Below are 20,441 nucleotides of genomic sequence, written 5' to 3'. Positions count from 1 at the left end.
ATCTTAAACCGGAGGGGATTATTTTGTGGTTGATGGATAATATGTATTAAACAACTATTTAAGTTGTGTGATTTTTACATGGTCGTGCCAAGCCATTGTTATCTTTGTAATTTACCATGCTTTGTATGCACTTATATCATCATGGTTTCTATTTAAAGAATCCTCAAAAGTTTCAAATGTGTCTCTCCAAATGAACAATATTTTGCTAAAAAGACATTTCTCTCAGATTCCTGGCTCCCTGCATCAGTGTTCCTGATCCTCACCGGCCATCCTTCTCTTGCCTCTTCTCCGATTCATTGATGTATGCCCTGCTTTCAAGCCCAGTTTCTCTACTCTCTAATGATTGGCTCATCGGTTGAGCCCTGTGTGAGGAGTCTCTGCATTGGTTGCACTCCTGGATGGTTCCTCTTTTGCTTGCCTTGTGCGCCCAGAGTTAGTTCCCCAAGGTCTTCAAGACATGAGTATCATCCAGGTGTTCATGCCCCTCTTCTGCCTCCTGTCTGCAGGTCAGGCATTGACTTCACACTGCCTTCCGATGTTTAGACAGGTGCCTCCACTACGCTGTAATCCTTTGCCAGAGCCCTCTGCCTCTGTAGTCCACTGGTCTTGTCTGTGGGGTGGGCAGGGTTTGTGGATGCTGCCATCTGATCACAATTCTCCCTCAGTATTCTTTCCTGTCAAGAGGGTTTGCTCTCTGTGTCTTGCAGCCTCGGTTTGCATTGTTCACTGCATGCCTGATTGTAGTACGAGGTTTCTTCTGGACAGGGTAAGCATGTAGAGTTGGCTTTTCTATTCCGAATTTCATTAAACTGCATACAGACACTTACATAGCATTCTGCCAGCAAAGGAATCACTGGCTCCTCTGACAAGGTATTGTTTAGATCATGGCATGAACCCTTTGGAGGCACTCTACTGCATCTACCATGTAAAATCCCCTCCAGGAATATTATAACCTGGCATTGTAATCCTAGATAGTGGCTACCCTGGCTGTAGGGATCACCCCAAACACAGTGATGAAGAGTATGGCTCGCCTTTGTCACACAACTTTTGGCACGGAGGACCCAAGAGTTGCTCCAAACAATCTGACATTACTACAGGATCCTATAATACCACCACCAATTCTAATGGATAGCTCAGGGCCATTTAATATAGGTCAAACAGCAGTCACACAGACGAGTCTTGCAGGCTCCAGCATTTCTGAGATGAGTAGAGGAAACTATTAAAATCTTGTGCAATTGCCCAATTTAGGTTAAGTGTGTTAAGCAAAGCCATGCACATTTCAAGAAACTGAGCAATAGAATCAGAAAAGAAAAATATTGGCCCAATAAATCATTGTACAAAACTGTATGCTGTTGAGTGGTCTCTATTAAGGATAAAATGCAAGGTGAGAGCCAAGGTAATGCCTTACTTGGGACTCTCACACAAACTGGGCAACCTAGTACTCTAGCAGATCAGAATGGCAACCTGGTGGGGTAGTCGAGGTCGTTTGGGTCAAAAGTAAATTTCTCCCAAAAGTCTATACAGGCCTCTTTCTAGCATCACTTAGTTTCTTATAAAATCAAAAGTACTCTTTCTGCTAGCCCATCGACTTGTAGGCATATTTACTTCTGTTCTCTTGATGCAGTTCAGTGCTTTGGCAATGGTACACATGCCAGCTCTCGTTCCTGCAGCTAAAAGGGTCCGCAATGTCCATGAAAGGTGAGGACAACTTGCATTCTTGATCCTACAGCAGAGCAGCCCAGGCTCACTTCTGTCCTTGATTATAGTTCCTTTCTATGGGTTGCGCCGCACGCCCCCATCTGCCCTCTGCCGTCTGCCATCCTTGTCCACAAACTCTTGTCCAGCCTCCCCAATGCTTTGCCATGTGCTTGTTCAACCTCACTCACATACACCCATGGTGTGGGGTACTCACCGTCTGTTTTTTTGCTCCTCTTGTAGTCCTTCACATAGTTCCCTTGGTTACTCAGCCCGTCTTCTACATCCTCCTTTGGTGGTCTTATTATCTCCACCTACTCTGCTCTTATTCTTTCCATTAACTCTTCTACGGCTCCTAACATCACTCCGCCGTCGCTTTTCTTTACCACCTCCCATGATCATCTCTTCACTACGTCCTCCCATGCTCCACTTCACCACCTCCTTCTCCTCTGCTGTAATCACCATCTTCTCCTCAGGTCTTTTTCTTTCCACCACCTCCTTTTTTTCTCCTTTCAACGTCAATCGCCCTACCTCCTCCCGGAATGCTAGTTTTTCATCACAAGCTTTTCACCTCCTGTCATCTCCAGCCTTCTCTCTGCCTCCAGCTGTTGCTTTTTTCAGCCTGTACACTTACACTATCACTTTCTCCAAACATCCACAATCAAGAACTCTATGGCCTTTCTTTTATATGCCCATGCCTCCTCCTTTTGGTCCAACCTCCCCTTTAGGGTCTACAATGTAAATGATTTCTCCTGCTAGTGCAGGATTGGATGTTACCTAATAGACATTCTGCATCAGGTTTTTCTATTTTAGCAACACAGCACTCCTGTGTTTAGTGGACCAGAACTATATGAGGCCAGTCCACCCTTCACTGCAAGTCTTGCAAGCAAGAGTGGGAGCTCTGACCGCGCAAGCAGAGCCATTCCAGATCTGTTAGCAGTCACCTCACAGATAGTTCTCCATTTTCATGTTGCTCTATTTTTAGTATAATTTCCACTAGCATGATGCAAAGTATTCCTCAACCACAGGGTCAGTCTGAAAGGGCTTGTGAGGCTTAAAGAGCCAAATGTTACTGTGATGCTAATGCAAAGCCTTCTGAGCCGGGTTTTGAGCGAGTGACCATGTGACCTCCCAAAATTAACCCAGGGCCCTGCATCACTGAGCAGTTTGGTGCACCTAACACCCCATAGTACCCCCCCCCCCCAATCTTCCCAAAGCTCAGACAGTGGATATCGTCACAAGATACTATGACAGAAATTGATCAATCACAGTATAAATCCTAATAGAATATTGAAACAAAGTGACCTCCTTAGTCTTCATGGTATGTTCCTTTAAGCTTTATTAGCATCTTCTTTAGTTAAATTAGCTCGACTTCTCAGGAACAGTTACATGGGTCAGACAGAACAGACACTGGCACCCATCACCCAGACAGTGGCTCTCCAACTGCCTGGGCCTGGGACCCTCACACAAACATGTTCTCATCCACAGGACAACATTCCACATTACATCACAAGCTCTTGCACACACTGACAAGCACTTCACAAGACATCTCCCTTTCTACCAAAGACAACAACACATCTCCCTTTCTACCAAAGACACCACATACACACACTGAACACAACAGTGCACCTTTAAAGTGATGTGCTACTCTGTAATAACAACTGTGTAAGGCATGACCCCTGTCCCCCCTTAATCACTTTGGAGAAAGTAACAATCCCAACCTTTGAACAACAGAGGCGGATGATCATAACCATCCCTATATGCTTCTATGGGAACTACCAATCCCAACTTCTCAACACTGTTGGCAGGCATGACCCCCCCACCCCCTTACCACTTGCGGAAGGCATGACCACCCCAATCTGCGTCTATGGTAGTTTCACATCCTCTTATCTCTTGTGAAAGGCATGACCTTCCACTACTGGTGGGAGGCATGACCTCCCATCTACGTACCAAGGTTGAGTCCCTCACCACTCTTTCAGTGACATTTTCATCACCCTAGAATTGTTGGAAACTTCAAACAGCTTAACATCTCTGTTACGCTACTAGTCCTTGTTGCGTTATCGCAACCTAATGCTGCAAATCCTCAAAGCTTTTTTATATGTAACATCACGCATTACATAAAACATCGCTCAACACAGCATAACCACTAACTAATTAAAGTCCTAAAAGTACATGTTGCATTCTCGCAACCTAACGCTGCAAATCTTCAAAATCTAGCTATGCCCAACACCGCACATAACCCAAACTGCATGCATACACTTCATATACTTCTATACCTTCAATCTTCGCATTCTAGACTCTATAGCCTGAAAGGCTTTATCCTGCAATTCTTCAAGTCCGTTATCCTAAATCCTTGACCCAATACTATAATTGGCCATGCTCCACTCTATCTCACATATACCCATGCCATCACACTACATACTTCAGATCATACTCTAAATTACATTATTGGCAGCTCATAGCCCACAGCAGACTGAGCATCTCATCCAGGATTCATGAAATACCGAGCATACTGGTAGGGATAGTACCTTGGAAACTATAACTCCGGAAAAAATAAACAGTACCGTAGATATTTTTCATCTGGCACCCGTTAGGAAAGATTCTCTTTACTGTACCTTTCCTTCCATCTTTATGGAACCCCCAAACTTTTTGCATCTGACCTGTACTTTTTGCAGTACAGTGAAGCCTTAAGCTTCACTGCACTGGCCTTTGCTCACATGTTATGGGAAAACTGATATACCCTTAAGTGTTTCCCTTAGTCGTGTTACTATGTTGCTACTTGTGGTCACTTTTTATCATTGCACAAAGCAGCTTGCGCTGCAGTGCAATGGGGTACATTTTTGTTTTGCCCTAGACCAACACTCAGAGGATTTTTGGTTACTCTAGATGTGCTTAAAAGATGGGCTGGTGACAGCAGTGACTTTTCCCCACTTTTTGGGGAATTTCGTTTTTCGCTTTACCGCATTTACCGCGTTTGGCTACTGGTCAAACATGGCCGTGACAAGAAATTTTTCGCCTGCTCTTTTTTCCCATCTTGTTGTTTAGCCTGCTTCCTGACCAGATCCTTATAAGGACTTCCAGTGCCCGGGAAAGCAGCAGCTACTGGAGCGCTATGTGTGTTTGCAGGCAGGATGTGGGCTGGGTCAGTCTGACTTCAATCCACATACTGGTTTCTGTGTGTCTGAGTGGTATGCATCATGAGTTCCCGCCAATGGTCCTGATTGGACCACTGTGGCGGGGGGGGGCGTGTGGTGGCTAGTCCTGCTATTGGGAGTTTCAGCTCCTACCTGGCTTTTAGGATAAGAAGGGGACCCCTGCATCCATTCTTCAGAAATCCTGCAGAAACCTGAAGGAGCCAAGTATCCTGTCCAGCAGCGAGACCCGCGAAGAAACCTGAAACCTGACTGAAGGAGGCCTGGCAACCAACTTCTGCTGCAGCCCGGTCTTGCTTGTGATCTTCAGTAGGCCTGTGAAGGTGCTATGACCCTTGGAGTAGAGGGACCAGCCATTCCCGATGTCTGCTTGATGCCCAGCACGGAAACCGCCTTCGGGTGCTGCATAGTTTGTTTTTGCATTGGGTATTACCGTTCAGGCTCTGGCCTGGCTGACCTCATTCCTTTCTGATCTACCCTCCCAGGTACAATTTGGGTCCTTCCTATCCTCCATCTCCCTCTCTACTTGTGGTGTTCCCCAGGGGTCTAACCTCGCGCCCTGGCTTTTCAACCAATACCTGGCAAATCTCGCCTATTGCATTTCCATTTTCTGCTCAAACTTCCAGTGCTATGCTGATGCCACCCAACTCTTTGTCTTCCCTCAGACACCTCCGCTCCTTCCCTCATCACCGATTGCCTAATTGCTATTCAAAATTGGTGTGCCGCCAACAATCTTTGTTTAAATGTCAACAAGACTGAGATCCTCCTCATTGGTACACCTTCACCATCCTTTCCCCTCACTCTCTGGCCGGCCTCCCTTGGCTGTCCTACACTACCTGCGAGGCTAAGAATCTCGGGGTCATCTTTGACTCCACACTTTCCTTTCCCGCACACATCTCTGACGTCTCTAAAAAGTCAAATTTCTTACTGCACCTCCTTAGAGGTACTCTGCCTTTCCTCTCCTTCCCTCAGAAGCTCACAGTCTCTCTAGCTCTGGTTCTCTCTAGGTTGGACTACCGTAACAGCATCTTTCTAAATCTACCTGCCTCTACTCTCCACCCTCTGCAACTAATCCAGAACAGGACTGCGAGACTTGTCCTTGGCCTCAAGCCCTGGGATCTCATCTCTCCAGCTCTGAAATCCCTTCATTGGCTCCCAGTGGATACAATGATTAAATTTAAAACCCTCTGCATTGTTCACAAGGCTTTCTGGGGCCTGGGTCCAAAATACCTTCAACTATCCCTGCGTAAATATCTCCCCTCTCAAACCCTTTTAGGGTCATTTTTCAAAGAAACGAGCTGGCGGCCTCCCTTTGGAACAGCCTCCTGGCCACCTTGAAACTTGAGGAGAACCATCTCCGGTTCCGGAAGCACCTCAAGACCTTCCTCTTCACTTCTGCCTTTGCCCCTCTTCTCCCCTGCTGATCTGTTTTGTCTCTTGGCACCGTGCACCTGGCCACCCTCTGTCCTTCTGGCCCAGGTACCTGCTCACCCTGCCTCCCTCCTGCACTGGCTCTGGGCAACAAGTCCCCCTCTTTTCTTCTGCACTTAGTACATATACCCTATCTGACTAATCATGCACTTGCTGGCTGCACTGCCACTTTTTCATTGCTTGTATTTATTTATTTTACTTATTATTTATTTTTTCTCTCCTCTGTTCTGCACTTTCCGCTTCTCCCCCTTCCACACACTTTCACCATATTCCCTTTTCCATGCACTTGTGCATTCTTAATGTTACTGGGCCTAGTAAGATCGTTTTTGTTCTACCTTGTTCCCCTCCCTTTGCTTGGTCGCGCTCTGAAACGCTTGTTTACGAGCGCGATATCAATAAAATATCATATCCTATCATCTCTATCCATTCCTTTGCAGGAGTATTTGATTTGTATTATGCTTTACACCCCAGTGAATGTATCTATTTGTTTAGTTCGATACTATTGTGTGATAAGTCTACCTGCTTATATTCATTTTCTTATAGTGTGTTTTGGCCATAATTAAATAACTATTATACATCCCGTCTACGTGCAATTTGTGATTACCTTTGTGTGATCTCATTGTGGACCCTTTACAAGCTCACCACATCTGAAGAACGTAGCTTAGACCGCCTGTCACTGCTACCAAAACTGGTTTGGCTACAGTTTCCTAGAGTTGTCCCCGTCAGTCCTAACAGCCCCCAGCCATCTGGTGAAAAGGGAAGCAATTCACCATCATTCCCTTCTTGGCTGAAGCACAGCATCTGTTCCCTTGTCGTCCGATTTCTACTTTCGCTGGGCCAATCCGCAACTAATCTTGCAATTCCCAGCCATAGTTTCCCTCCAGTCGCTGCCATTTTCTCTCCTTCATGATCGCGATCGCTGCCATTGCGCACCTGATGTGCGATTTACCGTTTGCCACAGTCAACGCTTGAGCCCATAACTTGAACATGCTACGCCTTCTCCTCCCCCTGATGTTCGTTGAGCTGCTTGTTCCTGGCCTTCATCATCACTGCTGCTGTGTTCTATTGCATCATCATTCTTGTTCTTCACACCAGGGACCTCAGAGCTCCATCCCTCCAATGGACGACCCTGGACCAAACATCAATTTGGAACCCAAAAATCATACAAATCATACAACAAGAGAAAACTCGGAGGATCCTCTTTCTCACCTCGCCCCAAAAACCAGGAACGAACTACCAAAGAACATACAGAACACAAGATATCTCCTACAATTCAGGAAACTCCTCAAATCTTGGCTCTTCATCCCATAACCAGAAAGAATGCCCATAAGGATATACACAGCAGAACTAGGCTGAGAAAAGAACCTATCCTGATTCCCAAAGTCATCAACCCTTCTAAAGTAAGGATATACAGATCTGCAACATATCCACTTTTGAATTAAAAGCAAACCACATCGAATCATACCAAACACACCCACACATCAATCGGAAAGAGAGCAAGGTATGAGCCAGCAAGAACACCTGGCCCACCTCGTAAACACAGGCAGCAATGGACCGACAGTAAATAGATAGGAAGGAGCGAGGAATGATAATATAACACCACTACCTAAGCAGGGATAATGCTCGCCCCTCCTGGGTGTACTAAGTTCAATAACTTAGCTGGAGGGCAGCCTCACCATCGCCCCTGAAATTAGACAGTCAGGAAACAGAAGAGAAGAATATAACTAACCAACGGACTACCAACAGTAAATAGATAGAAAGGAGCTGGTGAATGAGAATATAACACCACTATTGAACTAGGGGATAATGCACGCCCAACTGGGGCCAATACATTTTCTAGAAACCAGCCATGGTATCGCCCCAGAAACTAAACAGCCAGTAAACCAAGAGAAAGAATATACCTACCCAGTCTGACAACCTTATACATAAACAAAACTACAAGGATTATGAGACATTCAACCCACTAACCAAAGACTGAAATTTCTGCATACTTAATTCACACAAAAACCCACATAACCACCTCTCTCATGGCAAACCGCACGGACTCCACCACACTGTAACTACAAACAATCAACACATGTATCACAACAACAGCATGCAAGTACTTGCTTCGATCCTATATGCACACCCAAGCTCAGCGCACAGTGAAAACCGAACTGAAGCTGTCAACATTACACCACCTCTCACTTTCCTATGACCTCTTCATCCACTAACCCCCCCCCCACCTTTTTGTTTACAGATCCGCCTGAGCGCCTGGAGACCAACTCTGTTGGTGACGGTGCGCTATATAAATACCGTTAACATTAACATATAGAATGTGCTCCATATCATGAGATAAACAGCCTGCCACAATTTCATTGCGAAAAACCCACGTCTTGTAAACAATTCATCCACATGGAGCCATTCTATATGCAGCAACCCAACTGGGCTGGGGGACGCTCTGTATAGCAGCACGAATTTCCACAAGAACAAAGCTTTGAATATTTGCACTCCAAGGATCAACAACCACATGTACAAATACAACGCAACCTGAAATGTATTACCATGGGTTTAGTAGAAAGTCATACACCACTGATTCTGCTTTCACAAAGACACCATAATATGTCATTTACTGTATAAGTAAACCGAAATTGAAAGTACTTCTATTTGGGAACCACCCCAAGATCAACTTTCTACCATTTCCAAACAAGGATTACTCCCAATGTTAAAACTTTGTTTGGATCAATATGGAATATTTCTCTAAGTGTAGCTTTCTAGGGATTTCTGCTTGTATTATAACCATACTGGGTTTAGGTTCCAGATAATCGAATGTTCCTCATATAAAAAAGCAGATGGGTTTTAGTCGTTTACCCTAGCTGAGAATGATCTGCCTCTTCTATGCCTGTAGGAAGATCAGACGTTTTTAGTTCTAATATGAACAGCACAAGGATAATACAATGGTGGAGGGTATTGCTAGATCATATAAACAAAGTGCAGTAAAAAGGTCACCTTAGCCTTACTTTGGCTTAGGTTTTTAAACGCAGACTATTCAAAATTGCCAGAGCCTGCCTGGGCTAGAATCTCCACATGTCAATTCTATCGAGAGGAGAGCCGACTCTTCCCTGTCCAAAGCAGACATGAAATCTACAAAACTGTTAACAAACCTTCAACATGTACTTTTGGCATGCCTTTACAAAAGCGAAACTGTTTTTGGGTAGCCGGCCTACACTTCTTGCCAAGCCGTCCAGGCGTGGATTTTATTTTTGTTTGTTTACTATAAACCCAGCCTGATCACCCAGATCATGGAGTCTCACTGATCTAGAAGTTCTAAGTGGCCAACCTGGAGATAAAGTAGAATGCATAATTATTGCGACTTTTAATCTCTATTCTAAATATTTCTCACAGATATGCATTCTATATACATATATGTACATGTATCACAAGATGAAGGGTGCACTCCAGTTTTCAGTATATCTGGCAACGCAGGTGGTGTTCTCCTTCAAGCTCTTTCGAGCCTCATGTCCTCTTCAGGTAGGCATTCCCAGGTGTTCATGATTATTTAATCGGCCATCAGTGCATGGAATTCTGGTCCTTGTAGTTGCAAGGTGCCCAGTACAGACATTCCCCCATTACCATAGTAGCAAAACCTTAGTGGAGGGGGTAAAGAGAGTAAAGGATTCCGAATTGGGGTGGAGTGGCCCCAGTGCTGCCCTTCTGTAGTCTGGGCCTCCCAACATCAAATGAACCACAAGATGAAGGGTGCACTACAGTTCTCAGTATACCTGGCAACTCAAGTGGTGTTCGAACCATGACTCAAAAGCGCTTGAAGAACACCACCTGAGTTGCCACGCCACCCCACTTTGGAAGGCTGCAGTCAGCTTCCCTCCCCTCCCCCGACCCACACTGAAGTTCTGCTACTAGAGTAATTGAGGGGTGGGGCGGGGGGGTGTGTCTGTTCTCAGCACCTTGCAACTATGCAACTACAAGGACCAGAAGAACAAGTTACTTCTTACCTTGTAACGTTCTTTCGACGGGATGTTCCTCCGACGTATTCCTCATCTTAGATATATCCTTCCAGCTCTGCTGGCCTCGGAAATTTTTTTTCTCCAGAGGGCGCTGCGCGTCGACGTCCCTCGAGTCAATGACCCTAGACAGCCGCCGTATCGACGCTCGATGTCATCCTGCCTATAAAGGCCGCGCGCAGCGTCCGTTGCTCAGTTCCGTTTTGTAGCCCACAGTATTACTGTTTGGACTAGACTAATCACCCTGAAGGAGCGTAAGCTGCAACAACAAGGGAAGTAAAACTGCGGGGATGGATGGGAGGGTCGATGAGGAATACGTCGGAGGAACATCCCGTCGAAAGAACGTTACAAGGTAAGAAGTAACTTGTTCTTCGAAGGGATTGTGTCCTCCGACGTATTCCTCATCTTAGATAGGCTCCCATAGCAGTATTCTATATTCGGAGGAGGGAGTACTGACTTCACGCTGTCTTCTATTGGTGAATAGAATGCAGTACAGCCCTTCCAAACCTAGTCTCTTGACTAGAGGAGGAATCCAGATTGTAAAAACGTGTAAAGGTATGGACAGACGACCATGTAGCGGCCGCACATATGTCTTTAATCGGCACGCCTCTTTTGAGGGCCGATGAAGCTGCAATACCTCTGGTCGAATGAGCCCTAAGGTTTTGAGGGGGCTCTTTTCCTGCCAGTTTATAACATTCCAGAATGGCTAGAATGATCCATCTGGAAATGGTCTGCTTAGTTATTGGTAACCCCAGCTTGTGACCTGCGTAGCCTACAAACAGCTGGTCTGCCTGTCTTATCCTGGCTAGTCTACTAATGTAAAAACTTAAAACCCTCCTAGGGTCTAGTCTGTGTAACCTCTCTTCCTCTTTCCCCGGGTGAGGAGGAGGATAGAAAGATGGTAGGATAATCTTCTGAGAGATATGGAATTCAGAGACTACTTTTGGGAGGAAATTAGGCTTCACTTGCAGGACAACTTTGTCTTTGTGAAAGATTGTATGAGGGGGTTTACAAGAAAGAGCTTGTAATTCGCTCACCCTTCTAGCAGATGTAAGTGCTATTAATAAAACAGTCTTAAGGGTAAGGAATCTTAACGAACAAGAATGGAGAGGTTCGAAAGGTGTCCCCATCAGGAAAGTTAATACTAAGTTTAAATCCCATAGGGGAACTTGGAATGGTCTTGGGGGATAAACATTGGTTAACCCCTTTAGAAACTGTATTACCAAGGGTAATTTGAAATAGGATGGTTCCTCCGCAGTACGCTTAAAGATAGATAGCGCTGCGAGATAGCCCTTAATGGTGCCAACTTGAAGGCCTGAATTTGCCAAATATAGTAGGAAGGACAAAACCATTGGTGTACCACATGAAAATGGGTCGATATTCTGTTCTCTACACCAGCTGCAAAATCTGTTCCAACGGCAGCGGTATAAAGACTTTGTTGCTGGCCTCCTTGCCGAAAGCAACACCTCCATAACATCATCAGGGAGGTCCCAATCCTTGTACCTCAGCCGTTCAGAAGCCAAGCGTGAAGGTTGAGGGTTTTGATGTCTGGATGGAGAACCTGACCTCCCTTCTGTGAGAGTAGGTTCTCTCTGAGAGGAAGTCAAAATGGAGGGCAGATGGACAAGTCTAGAAGGTCTGGGTACCACGTTCTCCTGGCCCAATCCGGGGCAATTAGGATCATGGTTCGCCGGAATCTTCTCAACCTCCTGATCATTTGAGGAATGACAGGGACCGGTGGGAACGCGTACAGAAGCGGAAACTCCCAGTCCACTATGAACGCGTCTCCCAGAGCTCCTCTCGGAGGAAATTCCCTTGAGCAGAACAGGTCGCATTTCCTGTTTAGGCTGGTGGCGAACAGATCTACCTGAGGGGTTCCCCAAAGGGCGAAGATCTCTTGAAGGACTTCCTGAGCTAGCTCCCACTCGTGAGAGACTGTGTTCTGCCTGCTCAGAGCGTCCGCTGTCAAGTTCTTCTCTCCGGCTAGGTGAACTGCCGATAGAGAGATTCCTTCTTGGATTGCCCAAAACCAGAGCTGCATCGCCTCTCTGCACAGGGGTACTGATCCTACGCCTCCTCTTTTGTTGAGGTAATGCATGGCCACCGTGTTGTCCGTCATTATCAGGACGTTCTTCCCTTGTACAACTGGCAGGAAAGCCTTCAACGCAAGTTTGATGGCTCTCAGCTCTAACAGGTTGATGTGTAGTCTGGACTCCGATGGAGACCAACGACCGCTTATGGTCAAGTCGTTGGCGTGGGCTCCCCACCCCGTGAGTGAGGCATCCGTGACTACTGTTATCTCCGGCCAGGGTTGCCAAAACTGTTCTCCTTTCAGAATGTTCTCCTGACAGGCCCACCACTGAAGGTCTCGAGCCACCCTGCCGGGAACCTGAAGAAGATCTGTCATTCTCCCTGAGAATTGTGACCACTGAGTCCTCAGTGCCCACTGGAGGGATCTCATTCTCAGGCGAGCCTCTGGCACAAGGAAAATGCAGGATGCCATGAGGCCTAGCAACCTCAAAAAGTCGAAAGCTGGGAGACGTTGGGCAAGTTGGAACTTGGTAACCATCTGTAGAATATCTTGAGCCCTCACCTCTGGTGGCGAGGCTTTTCCCAGGGAAGTATCCAGGATCGCTCCTATGAACTGGAGTCTCTGCGATGGTATCATTTGAGACTTCTTTAAATTGAGGGAGAAGCCCAGCTTGTGAAGGGAGTAGCATACGTGATTTAGCTGGATCTGAGCTTGCTCCGGAGAAACAGCCCTGATCAGCCAATCGTCCAGGTAGGGGTAGACGTGAATCCCTTCCCTCCTTAGACTTGCCGCCACTACCGACATTAACTTGGTGAAGACCCTCGGGGCGGAGGTCAGCCCAAAAGGCAGTACTCGAAATTGATAGTGAGAGTTGCCAATTGCGAACCTCAGGTATTTCCTGTGTTTGAGATGGATAGGCACATGGAAATAAGCGTCCTGAAGGTCCAGAGATACCAACCAGTCCTGAAACTGAAGGGCCTGGAGGATCTGAGAAAGAGTGACCATCTTGAATTTGTCTTTCCTGAGGAATTTGTTCAATTCTCGCAAGTCCAAGATGGGTCTCAGTCCTCCGTCTTTCTTTGGAACGAGAAAGTAAGGGGAGTACCAGCCCTTGTTCCTCTCCGCTACAGGTACCGGTTCTATGGCACCTTTCTCTAGCAGGTCTATAATTTCCTGCAAGAGGAGCGGATCTGGAGCTTTCTGAGAGCTGATCCCCGGTGGATGACTCTGAGGTATACGTAGGAAAGGTAGGCAGTAACCTTGGGCAACTGTTTCCAATGCCCAAGCATCTGACGTGATAGCCTGCCATTCCGCCAGATGTTGAGTCAACCTGCCTCCTACAGGTGTCCTGTGAGGAAAGTCCTCAGAGTGGTTTTGGGGCGGCTGATGCAGATGCCGATGGTAAAGAGGCACCTGCTGTTGCTGCGGCTTTAGAATATCTACCCCGTCCACCTCGGGTAGTTCTTCTTTGACCCCTTTGAGCCGGTCGTCCTCTACCTCTTCCGAATGAGGAGTAGAAGCGAAAGGACTTGCCCCTCGCAGAGGTTCCTGTGGGACGAAAAGGAGTCTGACGGATTGCAGCTCCTAGGGATTTTGCTGCTGCTTTTGAAGTTTGCAGTTTCTCTAAACTGTCATCCGCCTTTTTCCCGAACAAAGAAGAGCCATCAAATGGCATGTTCAAGAGCCTGGCTTGCACATCTGGGGCAAAACCTGACTTTCTCAACCAAGCGAACCGCCTGGTTGATGTACTTGCCGCCATTGCTCTGCTGATACTGTCAGCCGAATCAATGCCCGTCTGGAGGGATTCGCACATAGCGTCTTTACCGTCCTGTATAATATTCAGGAACGCATCCCTTTCTTCTCCCTCCGGGATGCAGTCAGCCGCTGTAGAAGCACACTCCCAAAGTGTATGGCTGAACCTAGCAAGGGTGCAAGTAGCATTAACAGACTTTAACGCCATGCTACATGCTGAAAAGACTTTCTTAGCCATAGCATCATATTTTTTATCGTCCCTGTCCTGTGGGACAGTAGGATAAGCCGTCTTGACGTCGGTAGAGGATGCTGCTTGTACCACCAGACTTTCTGGGGATGGATGTTTAGACAAGAACTCTGGGTCTGTGGAAGATACTCTGTACTTTGCAGACAGTTTTTTATTTACTGCTGGTATTACATCTGGGGTTTCCCAGTTTGTCATGATCTTTCTCTGAAGAGCTTTATGAAAGGGCACCACTGGATCCTCTTGTGGGCCTTTGTCAAGAATATCCGTGAGGTCATCTTGCTGGAAAGATTGTGAAGGTGTAGACCACCCCATGAACTCTGTAATTCTGGCCATTAAGGCTCTGTAGGGGGTTTCAGCATGCTCCCCCGGGTCTGGTTTAGCAAAATCCACCTCAGGGGAAGTGTCTAAACCACTTGCCTCATGTAAAGAATCATGAAGATCCTTTAATCTGCGATCTTCAGAGGAAAAATCCTCTCTAACTGGGGTTACAGGTCCCTGTAACTCATCTTGTTCTGACAAATCACCCTCTTCTAAAATTGAGGATATAGTTCTCAATTGTTCTGAATTAATAAAGGGAGTAAATCCCATTTCCAAGGCAGAGGGTGCTGAACTTGTCATTATTGGCCTCGAAAACGTCGATGTCGTCGACGCTGACGTCGAAGGCTTCGAGCGTGGCGTCGAAAACAGAGGTGGAGGCCTCGAGGACCTCGACAGAATTGGAATTTTACTCGACAATATCGACGCCATCGAGTCGAGGGCCTGGGAATCGTCACTGGATGTGTGGTCATCGTGACTTTTCTCGGCGTCGACGCCGGTGTCGAGGCCGGCGTCGAGTCGACAGACCTGTGTGTCGAAGGTCCCTTCGACAACGGCGTCGAAGACCTCGACGGAACCTTCGTCGACGGCGTCGACGGAACCTTCGAGGAAGGTTTGGAGGTCATGGTCCTACTCGAGGGTTCGAGACGCGCTCGAGAGGTTTCTTTCGCCGGGTACTGCGACTCGCGGCGTTTTTGACCTTCGGGTCTTTCGACCAGAGCATCGCTCTCGGCAGTCTTCGAGGGGGTCGAGGCCGCTTTCTCGAAGACGCTCATCATGTTTTTTCTGAATTCCTCCCATTCAGCCCGGGAACTATGTTTCGTGGGGCAAGGGATTCTTTTTGGCGAAACAGAGGAAGAGGAAGACGGAGAAGGGGATCTTCGACGTCTCCTCTTCGAGTGTTTCGATCTCGAGGAGTGATGAGACCCACTCCGAGACCTGGAGCGTGAATGGTGACGAGGAGATGAATGTCTCGACTTCGTCGAAGAAGAAGAAGCTTTAAAAGTCTTACCTTTCTCCAGCTTCCCCCTACGCTCCTTCAGGGCCTTAGCTGTCATGGACATACAGTCCTCGCACTCCGAACAATGGTGTTCGGCTCCCAAGCACCACAGACAATTTCTGTGAGGATCGGTCAACGACATCTTTTTCCCACAATCTCGACATTTTTTGAAGCCGGATCGAGGGGTTGTCGGTTCCGACGAGGAAGCCATCGAGTACGATTCGAATAACTTGAAGTAAATATTACTAAGAACTGAGCAACGGTATTCCGAGGCACCGAGTAGCGCGGAAAAACGGAACTGAGCAACGGACGCTGCGCGCGGCCTTTATAGGCAGGATGACGTCGAGCGTCGATACGGCGGCTGTCTAGGGTCATCGACTCGAGGGACGTCGACGCGCAGCGCCCTCTGGAGAAAAAAAATTTCCGAGGCCAGCAGAGCTGGAAGGATATATCTAAGATGAGGAATACGTCGGAGGACACAATCCCTTCGAATTCCCTGTACTCATGGGAGATTAAATACTCATGAACACCTGTATATTAGACAGCAGTGATGAGAAAACATTTATTTTGTTATGTTATGTTATTTTGAATGATTCCTATTGCTTGATGAAAGAGTTGTGTGTACCTGACAGGAAATACTTGAATTACTGTATATAAAAGGTTTATGTGGTTGCGAGTGAGTGCAGATTAGAACAGCAGGGAGTTATGGGTGGTATTTCAACTGGCCATAGGTGAGTGATGTTCATGGTAACTCTGGATGAGTTGTGATGCTTGTGCCCCTGTGAGATTGGTTTAGGCCATATGCACAGGTGATACAAGTGGTTGTTATGAGGGAATGAATCAAAGGTCAGCAATGCCTAGTAGCTCTGGTTGCACAGTCTTGACAGTGGCTATGAACAAGTGGTGTGGGGTTACGGTTGGCATTGTTGAGTCGCAGGAGTGCTGCATTTGCCTAAATGGTGCGTTCGAGTATTGTAGTAAAATGCTGTTACTAAGTGCGACGAAGCACAGGAATGCATCCTTTCTCCCCCCCCAGGGGGAGCCCCGCCCCTGTGAGGCTGGGGAGATTAGCCTGCTCCGCAACACCCTCCCTAGGGGTCGAGGCAAGTGGAACCTCACCGGGATAGACTTCCTCCTGTGGGGACAAGGACTACCATTGCTGCGAGCAACTCCATTTGAAAAAACATCCCAACCATACCTCATTAGACATGACCTGCAAGAACTTACATGGAGCAAGAATAATTATGTGCTGTTGTCAACAAGAAACTGTCAGTGTCACGTTAAATGCACTATCCCACTGAGTTGAGGAGGATGGATGTTACGATGGATTTCTGAACTCTGACCTGGTGGGCAGAGGTTCAGAAGGCCAGCCTAGTTTCTTGGAACAGGGTAACCTTCTAGACAAGTCAGACCAATCAAGGTAGCATTGGCGGCAGTCATGACTAGGATTCACGAGCAGTGAGGGTGATCGAAAGTCCACAATGAGCGCACACAGTAAACAACACCACAAATTACTCTTAGTCGGGTGAATATATCAAAAACACATACATTTATTAAAGGCCTTTTAAGTCATAAACAAGATGAAACCACAGCAATATTAACAATACTAACACAACACTATACTAGGAAACATATACAGTAACTACTGGCCTAAAGTAATATTAAACAAGTAGAGATATGCAATGTGAAACAGAAGGAGTTCAGACAGTGCAAATATACGTTAGGCAGTTCTTCAGCAACCTAAACGCTAACTAACAGGCAGTACAATCCCTACGAAGTGTGGAGCATTGAGCTCAAAAGTAAGTTCAGCGCGGCAGCACTCGATCGTGCTGTCAAGTACAAAATGGGTCTCTTGAGGGGTTGTAGTGGCTCAGTAAGGTGGGTGAGGTGATGAAAAATAAAGTACCATTATTCTTGGAGGGTCTCCACAAGAGAGCAGAGCTATTTCCAGGAATTGGGAATAGGATGGTAGTTGAGACTATCCTTGCAAGGGTAAATGGCCCTTGGGGGACAATCGTGCGTAAAAGTCTATGATGCACCGGTGGCCACTGGCAAGTGTTGCAAGTGCTCACCAACCCTCAACGCAGTCCGGACCAAACATCACCAGTCAAGTCCAGTTCGCGTGCAGGTACGAGTCCAGCAGTTGCGTGTCCCTCCTGCTTTCAAGGACTGTGTTCCGGGACCTAGGTCCGTGGCAGGACAGTGACGATGTCTCTGCTTCTGAGGAAGGGATCGGGCCAGTTCCACTGCAGCTCATTTTATGGCACAGCAGCAAGGCACCATCGAAGCTTGTCACCACAGCTCGTCTCCCAATTCCAGACCAAGGAAGGCTAGGTGTATGAAACTTGGGGGGAGAGTGCCTTCTACCAAGAGTGAAGCCCTTCCCAAAGTCTCTGGTCGAAACTCAAGACGAATCCAAGGCAAAGGTCCCGTACAAGCTTGTCAGTTCACTGGGCACTCCAGGAACATTTCTGAAGAGGTTCATTAGCAGGTTAAGCAGCAGGTGCCGAGAATAGCTAGTCCCATTACTCCAACATGTCAAAACGCACTTGCAGGCCTTCTGTGATCGATGAGAAACAGGGGCTCCGACGGGACAACAGCAGGGTCAGGGTGCCACCTTCCAGCGGGTCACCAGTGGTTCCACTGATCTGCTTCTTCAGTTCAGGATACTTGCCTCCTTTACTAAGTTCAATCTAAACTCAGAAGATCGCCCTGGAATAGGCCTAGAGAGCCTTCTCTTGTCCGAAATCTCCTAGATCTGCTCACATTCAACCATTCCAGGCATGGACCAATCAGAGACCACGGTGGTCCCAATCACCACAGCACACCAGACATCCTGGCACCCAGGATGTGTATTGGGACTAGACGGCTCCAGCCCACTTCCTGGGCGCACACACAAAAGGCATGCAGAAGCCAGCAAAAGTTTTGGTTTGCGCGGGGTCTGCTTGACCAAATAAAGAACTTCCCAGGGTCTGCTCGATCTGGGGAAGGCAAAGGGACAAAATGGCCAAAGGACAGAACAAAAAGGACCTTGAAGCATGGCCATTTTAAGCACTCGCCACTGTCCTGGGCCAAACACAGTCAGTAAACGCGCTTTGGACCATTGAAGAGAGTCAAAAATGCTTTAAAAGTAACTGCTTCCACCGGATCTGTCCTGGGCACACTTGTACATTCACCACAAATTATTCAAGGTGGGTGTCTTGGGCCTTAAAAATGAAAAGGAGACTACAGCGCACTGTACTGGAAGGTACATTGTGCACTGATAAAATATTGCCAAGAAACGGCAACAAAGCAAAAGACTAAGGGAAACAAAGTCTCTGAGTAAAGACAGTCTGAAGATCATGTCAGTTTCCCCATAACAAGATGAGCAAAAGCCCAGCGGAGTACAGCAGAATGCTGGCCTCCACTGGTAAAAGTCAGGCTAGGATGGTCAGACACAAGCAAAAAGTTGGGGAGTTCACAACTGGAGGGGAAAATTACACATCAATGGCAACCTTTCCTAACACTCGCCCCTCCCAGACCAAAGTCAGAGGGAACTAATCCACCACTGGATGAGCTTCTTGTTAAGGTCGGTTAAACATTCTGGAAAACCCATCAGCACTGCTATGTTGGACACCTAGCCTGTGCTCAATGGTGAAGTCAAACCCTTGCTGGCATAGGGACCAACTGAGCAACTTTGGATTCTCTCCCTTCATGTTCATGAGCCACTTTAAGGGTTTATGGTCAGTTTGCACAGTGAAGTGGGTCCCATAGAGGTAGGGCCTCAGCTTCCTTATGGCCCACACAACAGAGAAACATTCTTTCTCTACTATAGACCATCTGAGTTCTCTGTCCTTAAGCTGGCGACTGATGAATCCAATAGGATGTTTCTTGCCTTTCTCACCTACCAGTGATAGCACAGCACCTATCCCAGTGTCAGAGGCATCTGTCTGCACAATAAAAAGGAATTTTGTAGTCAGGGGCCCTGAGAACAGGGGCCTGGCATAGGAAGTTGTTTAAGCCACTGAAGGCCTTCCCACAATCCTCAAACCAAGAGACCTTCATGGGTTTCTTTGCAGTTGTGAGAGCAGTCAGAGGGGCAGCTATGGTGCCATAGTCTGCCTTAAAGATTCTGTAATACCCATTGAGACCAAAAAAGGCTCACACTTCAGTTTGAGTGGTGGGGGTCGGCCAGCCTTTACTGCTTGTACTTTACTGGGTAGAGGCTGAATCCTCCCTCCACCTACTCCATGCCCAAGGTTGACCAATCTGGCACTTGCTGGCCTTTATGGTCATGTGGGCCTTCTGAAGAGCCTGCACCACAATTCTGAGGTGCTTCACATGATCCTCCCAGCACTGAAAACTGCTACATCATCCAGATAAGCAAGGCATAATTCATCCAACCCATTAAGGACATCAAACCACTGAAAAGTGGCAGGTGCATTCTTTAATCCAAATGGCATTACCCTGAGCTGGTAAAGGCCTTCTGGAGTTGAGAATGCAGTCTTCCCCCTGACATGCTCTGCTAGGGCTATTTGCCAATACCCTGCAGTGAGGTCAAATGTGCTGAGGTACTTGGAGGCACCCAAGGTATCCACCAGCTCAGCAGTTCTATAGAGGGGATGAGCAGCTGTCTTGGCGACAGCATTCAGAGCCCTGTAGTCCACACAGAACCTCAGCTAAGAGGTACCTGCATTTGGTACCAGAACCACAGGACTGGACCAAGAACTACTGGAAGGCTCAATCACCCCAAGTGCCAACATCGTGTGGACCTCTGTCTTGATGAATGATCTCACCTTATCTGACATTCTGTATACCCCAACTTTTGGTAGGTACA

The 20,441-nt window shown here is 47.2% G+C and overlaps 1 protein-coding gene across 4 annotated transcripts in view; it reads right to left on the bottom strand.

Annotated features, from left to right (window-relative positions):
- Positions 1–20,441, bottom strand: part of DMXL2 (Dmx like 2) — a 2,950,233-nt gene that overhangs the window by 2,726,221 nt on the left and 203,571 nt on the right. The window lies entirely within an intron of this gene.

This window comes from Ambystoma mexicanum, chromosome 11, assembly GCF_040938575.1.
Source record: "Ambystoma mexicanum isolate Mex_15411 chromosome 11, UKY_AmexF1_1, whole genome shotgun sequence".
Classification (NCBI taxonomy): Eukaryota; Metazoa; Chordata; class Amphibia; order Caudata; family Ambystomatidae; genus Ambystoma; species Ambystoma mexicanum.
Note: the sequence above shows the minus strand (reverse complement) of the source record. Positions and strands in the feature narration are given on the sequence as shown.